Raw genomic sequence first — 13605 nt, forward strand, 5'->3', positions numbered from 1 at the left:
AGAAAATTATCTTGGTTGCAACCCACAACATGCTGGAGGAGCCCAGTGTTTTGGGCCAGTTCTGCTGAAGGGGGTTCATCCTGAAACATCAACTGTCTATTGTTTTCCATGACCTACTGAGTTCTTCCGATGCTCCAGTTTTCCAGCATCTGCAGACTGAGAATTTCAACCATTTTGCAAAGAATTCCTGAACCCTTCTCCCAAAATTCACAAAATGCAAGAAACATTCCACAAGTAACTATGCTAATAAAGGGCCGAGGAGCAGAGAACATAAATGTTTCTCTCCACAGATCCTGTTTGACCTACTGAGCATTTCCAGCATCTTTTTTTTTGTTTCTGGTATCTAGTATCTGTATTTTAATTTTTTTTTTCTCCTCATTCTGTTTCACCTGCCACCTCCTTCTTTGATTTAATTTTCATCTCATAGTTTGCCAATTATTTGCATCCCAACCTGATTTCCTAAGGATCACACAAATGAAGCAAGGTAAACCTTCGAGGTTGGGACACGGTAGTAAATCTCCGCTTGAGATGTATCTTGTTCCATCTGTAGAGTGTGAGCATTCAGATAGCCAGAGAAACCTGTGATGTCCATTGCAGTGTGATGGGAATCTCATCAAACCACTCCATGCCCCAGGTTGCTGGTCTCCCTGTGCATTTCAATCTGGCCAACTGCCTTCAAACGACTCACACAGTGTGGTTTTTTTTTGTTACATTTTCAATATGTATTTCGAATTCTCTATAAATCCAGGGACCTCTGAGATTTTCTCAAGAACAATGACTAACAATGGTACAGACTGGGACAAGGTTCTGAGAAGAGGGACAGTCTGGGCACTAATGTTGACAAGGTAGCAAGGTTACGCTTTGCCAGTGGAAAGGCAGGTAACCACAATAATTTCTGGTTTCTATTTAAAAATAGTTCATTACAAACAATGGATGCAGTGCCTCACAGGAAATAAATAGTGAGTGTCCATTTCTTCACAATAATAAATCTGGGCTCTGGAGCAGGAGGGAGAGCCTTGAAAAATATTCGCACTGAATAAACATTGAAGCGTCCATAAGTTCCAGATAGAAACATAAACAATCAGCAGAATTTTTTATGTACTGTATTGGTGGACTGTAAGAGCAGTAAACAAGGGAAAAAAAATGATAGAAAGGCCGCATGTGGAGCTTCGATAATAATAATGGTAAAGAGTTTCTTGGCATATACATTTTTCAATGTAAATATGCACCAAAATTCTTACTTGCTGCAGCCCAACAGGTACTTTGTTTTAAATAAAACCACAATAGTATACATTTAATTTAAAAAGACAATAAATGCAAAAGGGAGATAACAAACAAGAGAAAAAAGTGGCATGACAATCCTGCAGATGATCCTTTTTGTAGCGTTGGAGCAGTCCCTGATTCATGTACCAAGGGGGAGGGGGGCATAATGATATTACTGCATTTGTTCATTTGTTAATTACAGGCTATAAAATACATTTAAAGAAAATAAATAAATTAGTGCAAAAGAAGGAAAAGTAAGGTAGAGTCTGATTTTAGAGGGGAAGAAGCTGTTGTTGTACCATTGGGTATTCATCTTCAGGCTCCTGCACCGCCTCCTTCATGACAATAGCAGTGTGAAGAGGGTGGTGGTGGGGTCCTTGAGGATAGAGGCTGCTTTCTTGGGACACCGCCTCTTGTAGATATCCTCCATGGAGTGGATGTTGGTGCCCGTGATGGCGCTGGCCGAGTTCACAACTCTCTTTTTGTTGCTCTTTTGAAATACTGTGTTAAACCCAATTCTGCATCGATAAAAGTTCTAAATTTGTAGAATTTTTTAAAAATAAATGATCTTGAAATGCACTCCAGTTTTATTGAGTCTTTGTTTGTCGATCATGTTTACACAGTTAGGTAAATGGGACTGGGATGTTATAGCCAGAACGGAAGCAAGATTGAGAGAGAAGCAGGCTTGGTAGCACAATGTTTCAGGGTACAGATGCTACAAGCTATATAGAGGTGGAAATTTTTATTTTTAATTGGGGAAAACCACAGCAGTACTAAGAGAGGACATTCTCGGGGAGTCTTCCAATGAGGGCGGAACTTAAAAATAAGGGGAGGGTTGTAATTTTCAGCACCTAACAGTCAGCACGGAGATCACAGATTAGTTTAAGAATTATAGGGTTGTAATGGCGGGGATTTCAACTTCCCTCATATTTGACCAAGATTCTCACAGTGCAAAGGGCTTGACAGGGCAGATTTTATTAAATGTGCCAAATGTGCCAAAGAAAGTTTTCTCAAACAGGCCACACTGTGAGGGTGCCACACTGGACCCTGTTGTGAAACAAGGCAGGGTAATTGACTGAATTGTCAGTAGGAGAGAGAGAGTGGTTGTGGAGGGCTGTTACTCAAATTGGAGGACTTTGACCAGTGGTGTGGGGCAGAGATCAGTGCGGCGCCAACTGTCGTTTGTCATTTATATTAACAACTTTGGCAGTCTAGTTTGCATGATGAGTAAGTTTATGGATGACACCAACATTGGTGATATAGTGTAACCATTTGCAACCTTTATTTTGCTATGGCCCCCTGAGGACCAGACTCCCTTCCTTGTGAAACAGTCAAGTTTAGTTGGTTTATTCCAGACTTCTCTCCCACCAATTACATAAAAAAATTAAAAATATTTTATGATTTCAGTCTGTATGGCCTTGTTCAGAATGGCTGGTATAGTGAACAGAGAGGAAGGTTAGCTAAGATTAAAGAGGATCCAAATGAACTTCGAAAGTGGGCCAGGAATGCTAGATAGAATTTAACTTGGAACTTCCATAGGGCACCTCTTGGTCAGGACATAGTGAATCATAGGCCCATGGAGAATATTGAAGAACAAAGAATCTTGGGAGTACAGGTACATAGTCCTCAAAAGTGGCAAGATAGGTAGACAAGATGGTGAAGATGATGTTTGGCACACTTGTCTTCATCAGTCAGGGCACTGAATACAAAGCTGGAACATCAGGCGACTCAACATGAGCCCATGGCATAACAGGAAACATACTAGCATGGGTAGATCATTGTCTGTTTGGCAGGAAACAGAGTCGGAATACAGGAATCATATTCTGGTTGGCTGCCATTTGCATGTGGTGTTCCAGTGTTGGGGCTGCTACTTGCGTGGCATATCAATGATTTATATTCTGAAATGAATGGCTTTGTGGCCAAGTTTGCAGATGATGCGAAGGTAAGCGGTGGAGCAGAGAGTGTTGAGGAAACAGGGAGGCTGCAGAAATGTACAGTCATGCACTTTGGTAGAAATAAATAAATAAAATTTAAAATGGGGAGAAATTTTAAAATATCCAGATGCAAAGGAACCTGGGAGTCCTCATGCAGGATGGCCCAAAGGTAAACATGCATGTTGAGTCAGTTGTGAAGAGGTAAATGCCATGCTGGCCTTCATTTCAATAGATACAGACAGGCTTTTAAAACATCCATGAGACCTCACTTGAAGTATTGCAGTTTTGGGCTCTTCATTTAAGAAAGGACCTTGGAGAGGGTTCAGAGGAGGTTCACAAGGATAATTCCAGGAATGAAGGGTTATCAGAGAAGGAGCGATTGACAGCTCTTGGCCTTTACTCATAATTTAGGAGAATGACGGGAATCTAATTGAAACATTTTGAATGTTGAAAGACATGGACAGAGTAGATGTCAAAAGGTTGTTTTCTATGGTGGGAGAGTCTCAGACAAGAGGGCACAACTTCAGGATTGAAGGGCTTTTCCTTAGGACAGAGATGCAGGGGAAATCTTTTAACCAGAGTGCAGTAAATTGTGGAATTTGTTGCCATAGGTGGTTGTGGAGGCCGACATTGGGTGTAGTTAAGGCAGAGATTGATAGATTACAGATTAACCAGGGCATCACAGGTAATGGTGAGAAGGCCGGGCAGAGTGGGCAAATGGATCTGTTCATGATTAAATGGCAGAGCAGGATTGATGGGCTGAATAGCCTATTTCTGCTCCTATATCTTATGGTCTTATCATTTTACCACTCTACAAGATGTAGGAAAGGGTGCATGGAGTATTGCGTGCAGTTTTGGTCATCATTTATAGGAAAGATATGATTTAGCTGGAACGAATGCTGGAAAAGATTCACAGGAATGTTACTGGTACTGGTATGTTTTAATTAGAAGAAGAGGCTATGACTTCTTCCCCAGAACTATAGGATGGGGGATCTTATGGAGGTTTATAAAATCATGAATGGCATAGATCAGGTAAATAATCATAACCTTTTTCCTCGGGTAAGGGAATCTAAAACTAATTTAAGGTGGGAGGGTAAATATTAAAAGAGACTTGAGACATGGAGAGTGGTGGGTCCATGGAATGAGCTACCTGAGAAGATGGTGGAAGCGGGGCAGTTGTAATGTTCAAAGAGCATTTACAGAGGTACATGCATAGGAAAGGTTAGGAGGAATGAGAACCAAATGAAGACAAATAGGATTAATTTGGTTGGCATGGACAAGTTGGGCCGAAGGGCCTGTTTCTATGATGTAGAACTTCATGTCTCTACTTCTGTACTCTCCAGTCAGTTTCCACACCTTTTCATTAGAATTGCCTCAACGACATTCACGATTTCACTTTCAGTTCTGTGGCATGGTAAAGCTAAACGTACACAGAGTGATGATGATAAATGACAAGAAAGAAAATTCTGGAAGAATCATCACCAGGATATCACGAATGGGATTATCACCATCTACCTTTGTTTGAATTGCATTCAAAATATTTCAACCCTGTAATTGGTTTTGAAATCGATTAATCAGAATCAATCATAAGATTCTATAGAACAGAAACCGTTCCTTTGGCCCATCCTGCCAATTCCAAACAGGTCACCTGTTTGACCCAGTCCTATTCGCATTCCATCAGTATGTGGACTTTGCTACAAGAGGGCGAACACATTGGATCTTGTGTATACGAACATTTCTGAAGTGTATTGGTGGAGCCCAATCCCCACCTCGGATACTCAGACCACATCTTTGTAATGCTAACCCAGCATACAGACTGCTCGTTAGATGCTCCAGACCAGTTCAGAAGCAGGTTAAAGCCTGGCTAGCAGGGGGGCATTCATGAACTTCAAGACTGCTTTGAGCACACTGACTGGAACATGTTCAAGGAAGCAGCGACCAATGGCGACTGCATCAATCTCGAGGAGTATACGGCATCAGTGACCAGCTACATCAGTAAATGTACTGATGACATCACTGTGCCCAAGACCATCATAACTCACTTCAGTCAGAAGCCATGGATGACTGCAGAGGTGCATGTGCTGCTCAGGATCCAAGGCGCTGCCTTTAGAACGGATGACAAGGTAGCCCAGCTATTGTAAGAGCCGAGCTGTCTAAGGCCATCAGGGGAGCAAAGTGTGCACATGCCCAGCACATTCATCGTTACTTCCTGGACAGCAAGGACACATGATGCATGTGGAAGGGCATGCAAGACATCACCAACCACAAGGCTACACCATCTTCCAGTGCTGGTGATGCCTCCTTCCCAAATGCACTGAACAACTTCAACACATTCTTTGAGGTGAAAATTGACTTTGCAGTGAAGAAGATCATTGCTCCTCAAAATGACCAGCTGCTGTCTCTTGCAGTGGCTGATGAAAAGAGAGATCAAGGCAAGGTCAATCCATGGAAAGCTGCTGGACTGGATAACATCCCTGGCAGAGTGCTCAGGGGACGTGCAGCTCAGCCAACAGATGTTCCACTGACACCTTTAATATCTTCCTGAGAAGCACGTGGTCCCAAAGTGCTTCAAAGCCATCACCATTGTCCCTGTGCTGAAGAAGTCATCTGTGTCCTGCCTCAATGACTACTGCCCTGACGCACTCACGTCCATCATCATGAAGTGCTTCGAGAGGCTAGTCATGCGGCACATCGAGCTCCTGTTGCCCCCATCACTAGACCCCCTGCAGTTCACATACAGACCCAACTGCTCAGTGGATGATGCTGTTGCCACTGCCCTCCATCTAGCCCTCACCCACCTGGAAAACAAGGACTCAAATGCTGTTTATTGACTTCAGCTCAGCATTTAACACAATTATACCTCAGTACATGATAAAGAAGTTGAGCTTGCAGGGTCTAAATACCTCCTTCTGCAATTGGATTCTTGATTCTCTGTCGGGGAGACCTCACCAGTCCAGATCAGAAACAACACTTCCAAGGCCATCACACTAAGCACGAGGGCCTCCAGGGCTGTGTTTTTAGTGCCTGAAGATATTATGTTTAAAAGCGTTTTATAATTATTTCTGAACTGAGAATTTAAGGCCTTTGAGCCAGACTAAAATGATGCTGAACATTTAAAGCGTGGCTTTTTAGAGTGAGCCTTTGAATGACATGCACATGTGCACACGCACACACCCATGCGCACAAAGTGGGGTTAAGTTTAGAGAGAAGTAAGAAATGTTATGTGATTAATAGTTTAATACTATTATTTTGAATTTACCATTGTCTGGTGAATTTTCCATTGCTGTTCCTGTGTTAGTGCTAACAAAGTCCCTTTCGTCCCAAACATAATTCAAAGGGTTGCTAGTGTGCAATAGATGTCAGAGGTTTTTTTTTTGCACAGTATGGTGAGCGTCTAGAATGTATTACCAATGATGGTGGTGGAAACTGGTGTAATAGGGACATTTAAAAGATTCCTAGTTAGGGAGATTAATGTTTTTAAAAATGGAGGGTTGTGGGTGCAAAGTTGGGAAAAATTAGATTGTGGTTGAGTAAGTTCCTGGAGGTCAGTACGATGTTATGGGCTGAAGGGCCTGGCCTGTACTGTGCTATAATGTTCTTTGTTCTAAACATCACAATTGTATGTCTCTGCCACTTTTTCTTACAGTTCATCCAACGTGACGCCTATCTTCTGTGTGATCAAGTTTATCTTTCCCCTCTCAATTTAAACCTTTGACTCCCATCCTGGCAAAAGAAAGACTGACCATTCACTCTACATATGTCCTTTGAGATGTTATATACCTCCATATAATTATTAAGAAACATGCAGTTCAGTGACCTTCCAACTGTTACTCATTGAATCTCAACATGTTTGTCACCAGTAAATGTGAAATTCAGTTCCTATTTTATATTCTATTTTTACTGACTCATCTCATATAAACCAATTAAGAAACAAAATGGTGAAGAAAGGACAAAGAAGCTCACCCAGTGAATGGGCAAGGCCTCCGCTTCTCAACACAAACTGTAACTCTGGAATAAAATAAGCAGCATGAGGCCTAATCCCGCACACACTGTCACAACTTACCCTAGACTGCAGCTGTACTCGGCTTCAGCTCCCAACACGTGCCTTCACTGAGTTGAACTGAAATCACAGCAGCAGCATGAGTGCTTGTGCCACATAACAGAAACCTCACGACCACCATCAATCACTTCCTCTGCTTCAGCGCTTGACATCCTGTTTTGCGGAAACTGCCAAAATATTTGGCCTGGAAGTCAGCCTGAAGAAAACGGAGGTCCTCCATCAGCCAGCTCCCCACCTTGACTACCAGCTCCCCCCACATCTCCATCGGGCACACAAAACTCAAAACGGTCAACCAGTTTACCTATCTCGGCTGCACCATTTCATCAGATGCAAGGATCGACAATGAGATAGACAACAGACTCGCCAAGGCAAATAGCGCCTTTGGAAGACTACACAAAAGAGTCTGGAAAAACAACCAACTGAAAAACCTCACAAAGATAAGCGCATACAGAGCCGTTGTCATACCCACACTCCTGTTCGGCTCCGAATCATGGGTCCTCTACCGGCATCACCTACAGCTCCTAGAACGCTTCCACCAGCATTGTCTCCGCTCCATCCTCAACATTCATTGGAGCGCCTTCATCCCTAACATCGAAGTACTCGAGATGGCAGAGGCCGACAGCATCGAGTCCACGCTGCTGAAGATCCAGCTGCGCTGGGTGGGTCACGTCTCCAGAATGGAGGACCATCGCTTTCCCAAGATCGTGCTATATGGCGAGCTCGCCACTGGCCACTGTGACAGAGGTGCACCAAAGAAGAGGTACAAGGACTACCTAAAGAAATCTCTTGGTGCCTGCCACATTGACCACCGCCAGTGGGCTGATATCGCCTCAAACCGTACATCTTGGCGCCTCACAGTTCGGCGGGCAGCAACCTCCTTTGAAGAAGACCGCAGAGCCCACCTCACTGACAAAAGACAAAGGAGGAAAAACCCAACACCCAACCCCAACCAACCAATTTTCACTGCAACCGCTGCAACCGTGTCTGCCTGTCCTGCATCGGACTTGTCAGCCACAAACGAGCCTGCAGCTGATGTGGACATTTACCCCCTCCATAAATCTTCGTCCGCGAAGCCAAGCCAAAGAAGAATGACATAAAATCAGAAGTTGGGATGTTCATTGATGGTTACCATGCCTTTTCATTTATAGGCCTTACCCTTGTTTATTTCTTCACTATAAACACCCTGGCAGGGGAAGAGGGTGGAGGGGTTAGTGGTTACCATTGTCTAAAAACTTGACTGGATCATCTAGATAAATACTGTGGATACAAGGGAAGGTTTAAAACTGGGAATCATTTATAAAGAACAAGTCAATATTGTGATATTTATATAATACTTTCAACTTGGTCTCTGATTGTCAGTGTAAAACAGTCAAGAAGGTTGTTGACATCCCTAAGCAAACAATCTGCTTGGCTGGTTCACCATTCACTATTATATAAGCATTCATTCCCATTACCATTGATGCAGTGGCTGCAGTGAGCACCATTTGCACTGCTATTACTCATCTTGTCCACTCAGTAGCATCTCCCAAATCCATGACAAAACAGGGCAAAGGCTTCTGGTGTAAGAGAATACAATCACATGTGAGTTCCCCTCCAAAATGGATGGTATTCGGACTTAGAAATGCATTGCTGTTTCCTGCAATGGATCTGAATTCTTCTACTCTTCTCCCAAACGGCATGGTGGGAGGACCAGCATCAGTAAGATGCCACTGCTCAACATCATCTTCCCAAAGCAATTAATCTCCCCCAAATCAATACTGTTTTTTTAAAAAAAAGGAATGGTATTAGTTAGCCTCATTAATTGTTACTTAAAATAACATTCTTCTGACAACCATGAACCTAACTATTCACTTTAAAAATGACCTTGGGCTGTTCGAACACATTCCAAGATCCACAGAATATGCTTAAAAATGAAGGAGTGGTTTTTTTAAGGCTTCTGAACTGTTCATTCAAATGGTGCCTTGGACTACAACATAGAGCAGTACAGCACAGTAAGACCCCTCTAGCCATGATGTATGCTGACCTATGTAAATCTACTCCACATCAATTAATCTTTCCCTCCCTCACAGCCCATAATCTTCTTATTTGCTTGCATCTATGTGCCTATCTAAGCGTCTTTAAAATGTCCCTTGGTACCATCCCTGGCAATGCATTGCAGGCACCCACCATTCTCTTAAAAAAAAACCTGCATCTGACATCTCCTCTAAACATTCTTCCAGACACCTTAATCAGATGTCCTTTGGTATTTGCTATTTTCACCCCTGGCAAAATATCTATGCTCCTCATAATTTATACAGCCCTGAGTCACGCTATACGATGAATAAGCCAGGCGCACAATGTACATGTACATGGAAGTGCCCAGTCAAATTTGCGGCAAGAAAAAATCACCAGCATGATCTCTTCTAAGCAAAATCAAAACTAGATCACCTCGTGGCTGATATTTGCATGTGACATATTCCTATTTCTTGGCTAGAAAGAAACGAGCTGCTACATTTCATGTAATCTACAGGTCACCACATAATAATGTGAAGGGAATAGAGCAGCATATCTCTGGGGAAATTGCAGGTAGGTATACAAACTGTAGAGTGTGGATAAAGGAGGTCATAGGAGGATATAGGTGGGAGCGTAGAAGAGAAAAAAAGCTGAGAAGTGATAGAGGGGCAGGGTAGCTCTGTGGTAAAGGAAAGGTGGTAGACAAGTTGACATGCGTAGGAAGATGGAAAGATAAAATTGTTATAGGGATATTTGAAGTGATCCAGTATCAACTCAGAAGAAAGAGACAATATAAATTAAATGATGGAATCCTAAAAATGGCTACAAGGACAGGGAGATTTGGACACGTATTAATCTTCCAAGGTGGTAGAAGTATGCTTGAAAATAAAGGGTTCTCAAATTGACACAGATGATTTAGATTTTTCTCTCAGAGGATTGTGTGACTTTGGAAATTCCTTCCTCAAAGAGTGGAGGGAGCATATTGTGATTACGACAAAGGTAGATCGACTCTAAATAGACAAGGAGGTGTAAATAACTGTGGGTAGATGAGATAAGGAAGTTACAATCACATCAGCTGTGATTTTATTACATGCCAAGGCACTCTTGAGGGGCCTACCCTGCTCCATTTTCTTTGGTATATTCTTGTACTTTGAATGCCGGCTTAAAGAAGATACATGATGTGCAAACTTTGGCTGTTCAGCATTAACGCACAGCAAAGTTCCCAATCAGTTCACAGGGTGCAGGAATTGTGGGAAGCCATAAGCAGGAAGATAGTGATAGAAGACAGAAATGTCGTCTAATAAAAGCATTCCAAGTTCTGCTGCCCAAATGCTCTCTGAGTACAGGTCTATCTGTGCCCCGTGTAGATGGAGCAGTCAAAATCTAGTTACCCATGGACTGTCGAACATGAACAATATCAGAACATCTCAGCTGTCAGAGCAAGAATCTGGGTAGCCTACACCCACTGTTGCTCAAGCACAGGGACTGTTCCTCTTCGGAGCTCTATTGAACAATGGGTAGGTAAAGCTCTAGAGAATGGAGATTGCTGGAAATACCCTGCAGGTTAGGAAGCATCTTGTGAGGAGGGAAATGGTTAATATTTCAAATCAAGTGTCAATTTCCAGAGAACATGAGGAGGAGTGAAGAGAACAGAAAGGTGTGACTTGGAGAGATGGGGGACCTGAATGATGTAGTGTCTGCTAAAGGAGGATGATAAATGCTATTGACTTGCAAAAGCTTTGCCTACAAGATAAATAGGTATGGTAATAATGAACGGTAAGATACAATTTGGAGATGGTATCCTGTGCAGTGAAGACAGCGGATCATTCGTGTGCTGTCACAAAGAAGAATATGGATGCCAATTGCAGGCAAATTGGAAGATATTCGTTCCACCAGGTCTTTAAGAATCTGCCCACAGGATGGATTGAATTAGAATTTCCAATTAATCCAACCATTTCAAAGTGTTACGTGTTTCTAAACAAAGGAAGATATCTTGCATCACTGATACCATTCAAACCATTAAAATGTACAGCATGTAAAAGTGGACAGTGAGTGCCGGCTGCACGGTAGGCTGAGTGGATCTGCGTGTAAACCCTAGCTCCATGGCAATGACATGCCGCCAGTATAATAGTTCAGAAGCGATGCCAGGCACCACTGTGGCGCCACTCCAAATTGCACAAACGGATTTAATGCAATGATCCCGGGAAACAAATGGTGGGACTCAGGAGGAGATGTCGTCATGAAGCACTGGATTAAGAGCCTCCAACAATGGGAAACATATCAGTGTGGACTTGTCTGATAAGGCTCTCATGAGGAATTTATTGGCGCAGTTGTTATTTCTCTTTCTTTCTAATCTGGTTCAGCACATTTGTTCCATGCAATCTGTCTCCATAATCTCCTGTGACAGAAACACAACCAATAGCAGGCAGTAAATGCGAGAGAACAGAAATATGCTAACGCCCGATAAAGTGCTGCTCATTACCTGTATTTAGAACGCTGTTGGATATAGACTGCCTTTAAATCAGTAAACAACCAGTCGAGGCGTATTTACGGGGGAAATATATTGGATAGGGGGAGATAAGGAGCAGGAACAACAGAGAGTGGTCATGGGGTCGCTTTACAGCTTCTCAATGGTGGCCCTGCGGATTAGAAAGCACGGCAATAAGCCAGATCTTCTCAGTGGTTTGCTTAAGCAAGCACCCTTGGAGTACTTTGATACAAGCGAGTCAAACCATAATAAACAGTGTGAGAATTTTAAATCTAATTTTCAAGTCAAAAAATGAGGAAACGGTTGTGGAAGGATTAAGGAAGGATATCTCAAAGTGCCTTTACCAGCTCTTCTCATCCAGGACTCCAAGGGCTAGTGTCTCCTTCCAAATGTATGGAATTTTGGCGTACCTGGTGTGTGGCTTCCTTACGTATGAAAAAATATATTTGCCAAGTAGAGGGAATGTAGCAAAGATACACTAAAGTGGTTTCAGTGGGTTGGAAATTTTGCCTTATGAGGAGGGTTTGAAGACTGTATCCATTCAGAGTTTTCCCCAACCAGACACCCTGGATGAAAAATGAAATCCAGAACCAGCTGAGAGCCAGATCACAGGCATTTAAGACCAGAGACCCAGATCAGGTATGCCCTGCAGAAAGCTACCTCCCAGGTGAAGTGAGATTCCAGACGAGAATGGAAACCACAAAGGATACCCGACAGCTGTGGCGGGGCCTAAATGACATAACCTGCTGCAAAACCAAAACCAAGGCAATAGGAGATAGCAAAGCTTCACTCCCAGATGAACTCAATGCCTTTTATGCCCAATTTGACCATCAGAACAAAGAAGAAGTACTGGACATATTTTTACAAGTTTTGCATCCATATTTGCAAATCTCAGGTGTAAATTTTAGTTGTGTTCTTCCTAGCCCTCGAGACTTGCACTGATCCTCTCCAAAGAAGATTAAAGAGAATATGAACTCGTGATCTGTGGAGTGTGCAGCACTTTTCAACAGTTCATTCTGCTTTTTCTTTCTTTTCTATTTCTTTCCGTTTTTTCTGCTTTTATTTTTCTATATCCACATCTTTTTCTTTGGGGTCTTTCTTGGGTGGGTGGGGGTTGGGGTAGAACCATCATGGAGTAAATACTGGATCTATTTTTTTACTTGTTACTCTTTAACTTTGTAATTGACCGCATGTATGGTTAAAAAAAAATTATTTTTTTTTAAAAAGGAAGAAGCATCTCCTGATGATCCCGTACTGTCAGTGTCCAAGGATGCTGTGCGACCTGCCTTCAGGAGAGTGAATCCAAGGAAAGCATGAGGTCCCGACGGAGTACCTGGATGGCTACTGAAAACCTGTGCTGACCAACTCACCGATGTATTCATGGATATCTTCAACATCTCACTCCTACATACCCGGTACCCACCTGTTTCAAACAGGCCTCAATCGTACCAGTGCCCAAGAAGAGTGTGGCAACCTGCCTAAATGACTACAGACCAGTGGCACTCACATCTATAGCGCTGAAGTGTTTTGAGAGACTGGTGTTGAAGTACATCATCTCCTATATGAGAGGCAAGGTGAATTTGTTCCAATTTGCATACCACAGCAACAGGCTCCACACAAAACCATGGAATATCCAGACAAAAAAGATGCATTCATAAGGATGTTCTTAATTGACTTCAGTTCGGCATTCAACCCCATCATCTCCTCAAAACTAATCACCAAACTCCAGGACCTGGCCCTCAGTACCCAACTGTAATTCGATCCTAGATTTCCTCACCTCCAGATCCCAATCAGTGAGGGTTGGCAAGAACACCTCCTTCATAATCTCTATCCCTGCTCTACTCATTTTATACCTATAACTGTGACTC

Source organism: Narcine bancroftii, chromosome 7 (genome assembly GCF_036971445.1).
Source record: "Narcine bancroftii isolate sNarBan1 chromosome 7, sNarBan1.hap1, whole genome shotgun sequence".
Classification (NCBI taxonomy): Eukaryota; Metazoa; Chordata; class Chondrichthyes; order Torpediniformes; family Narcinidae; genus Narcine; species Narcine bancroftii.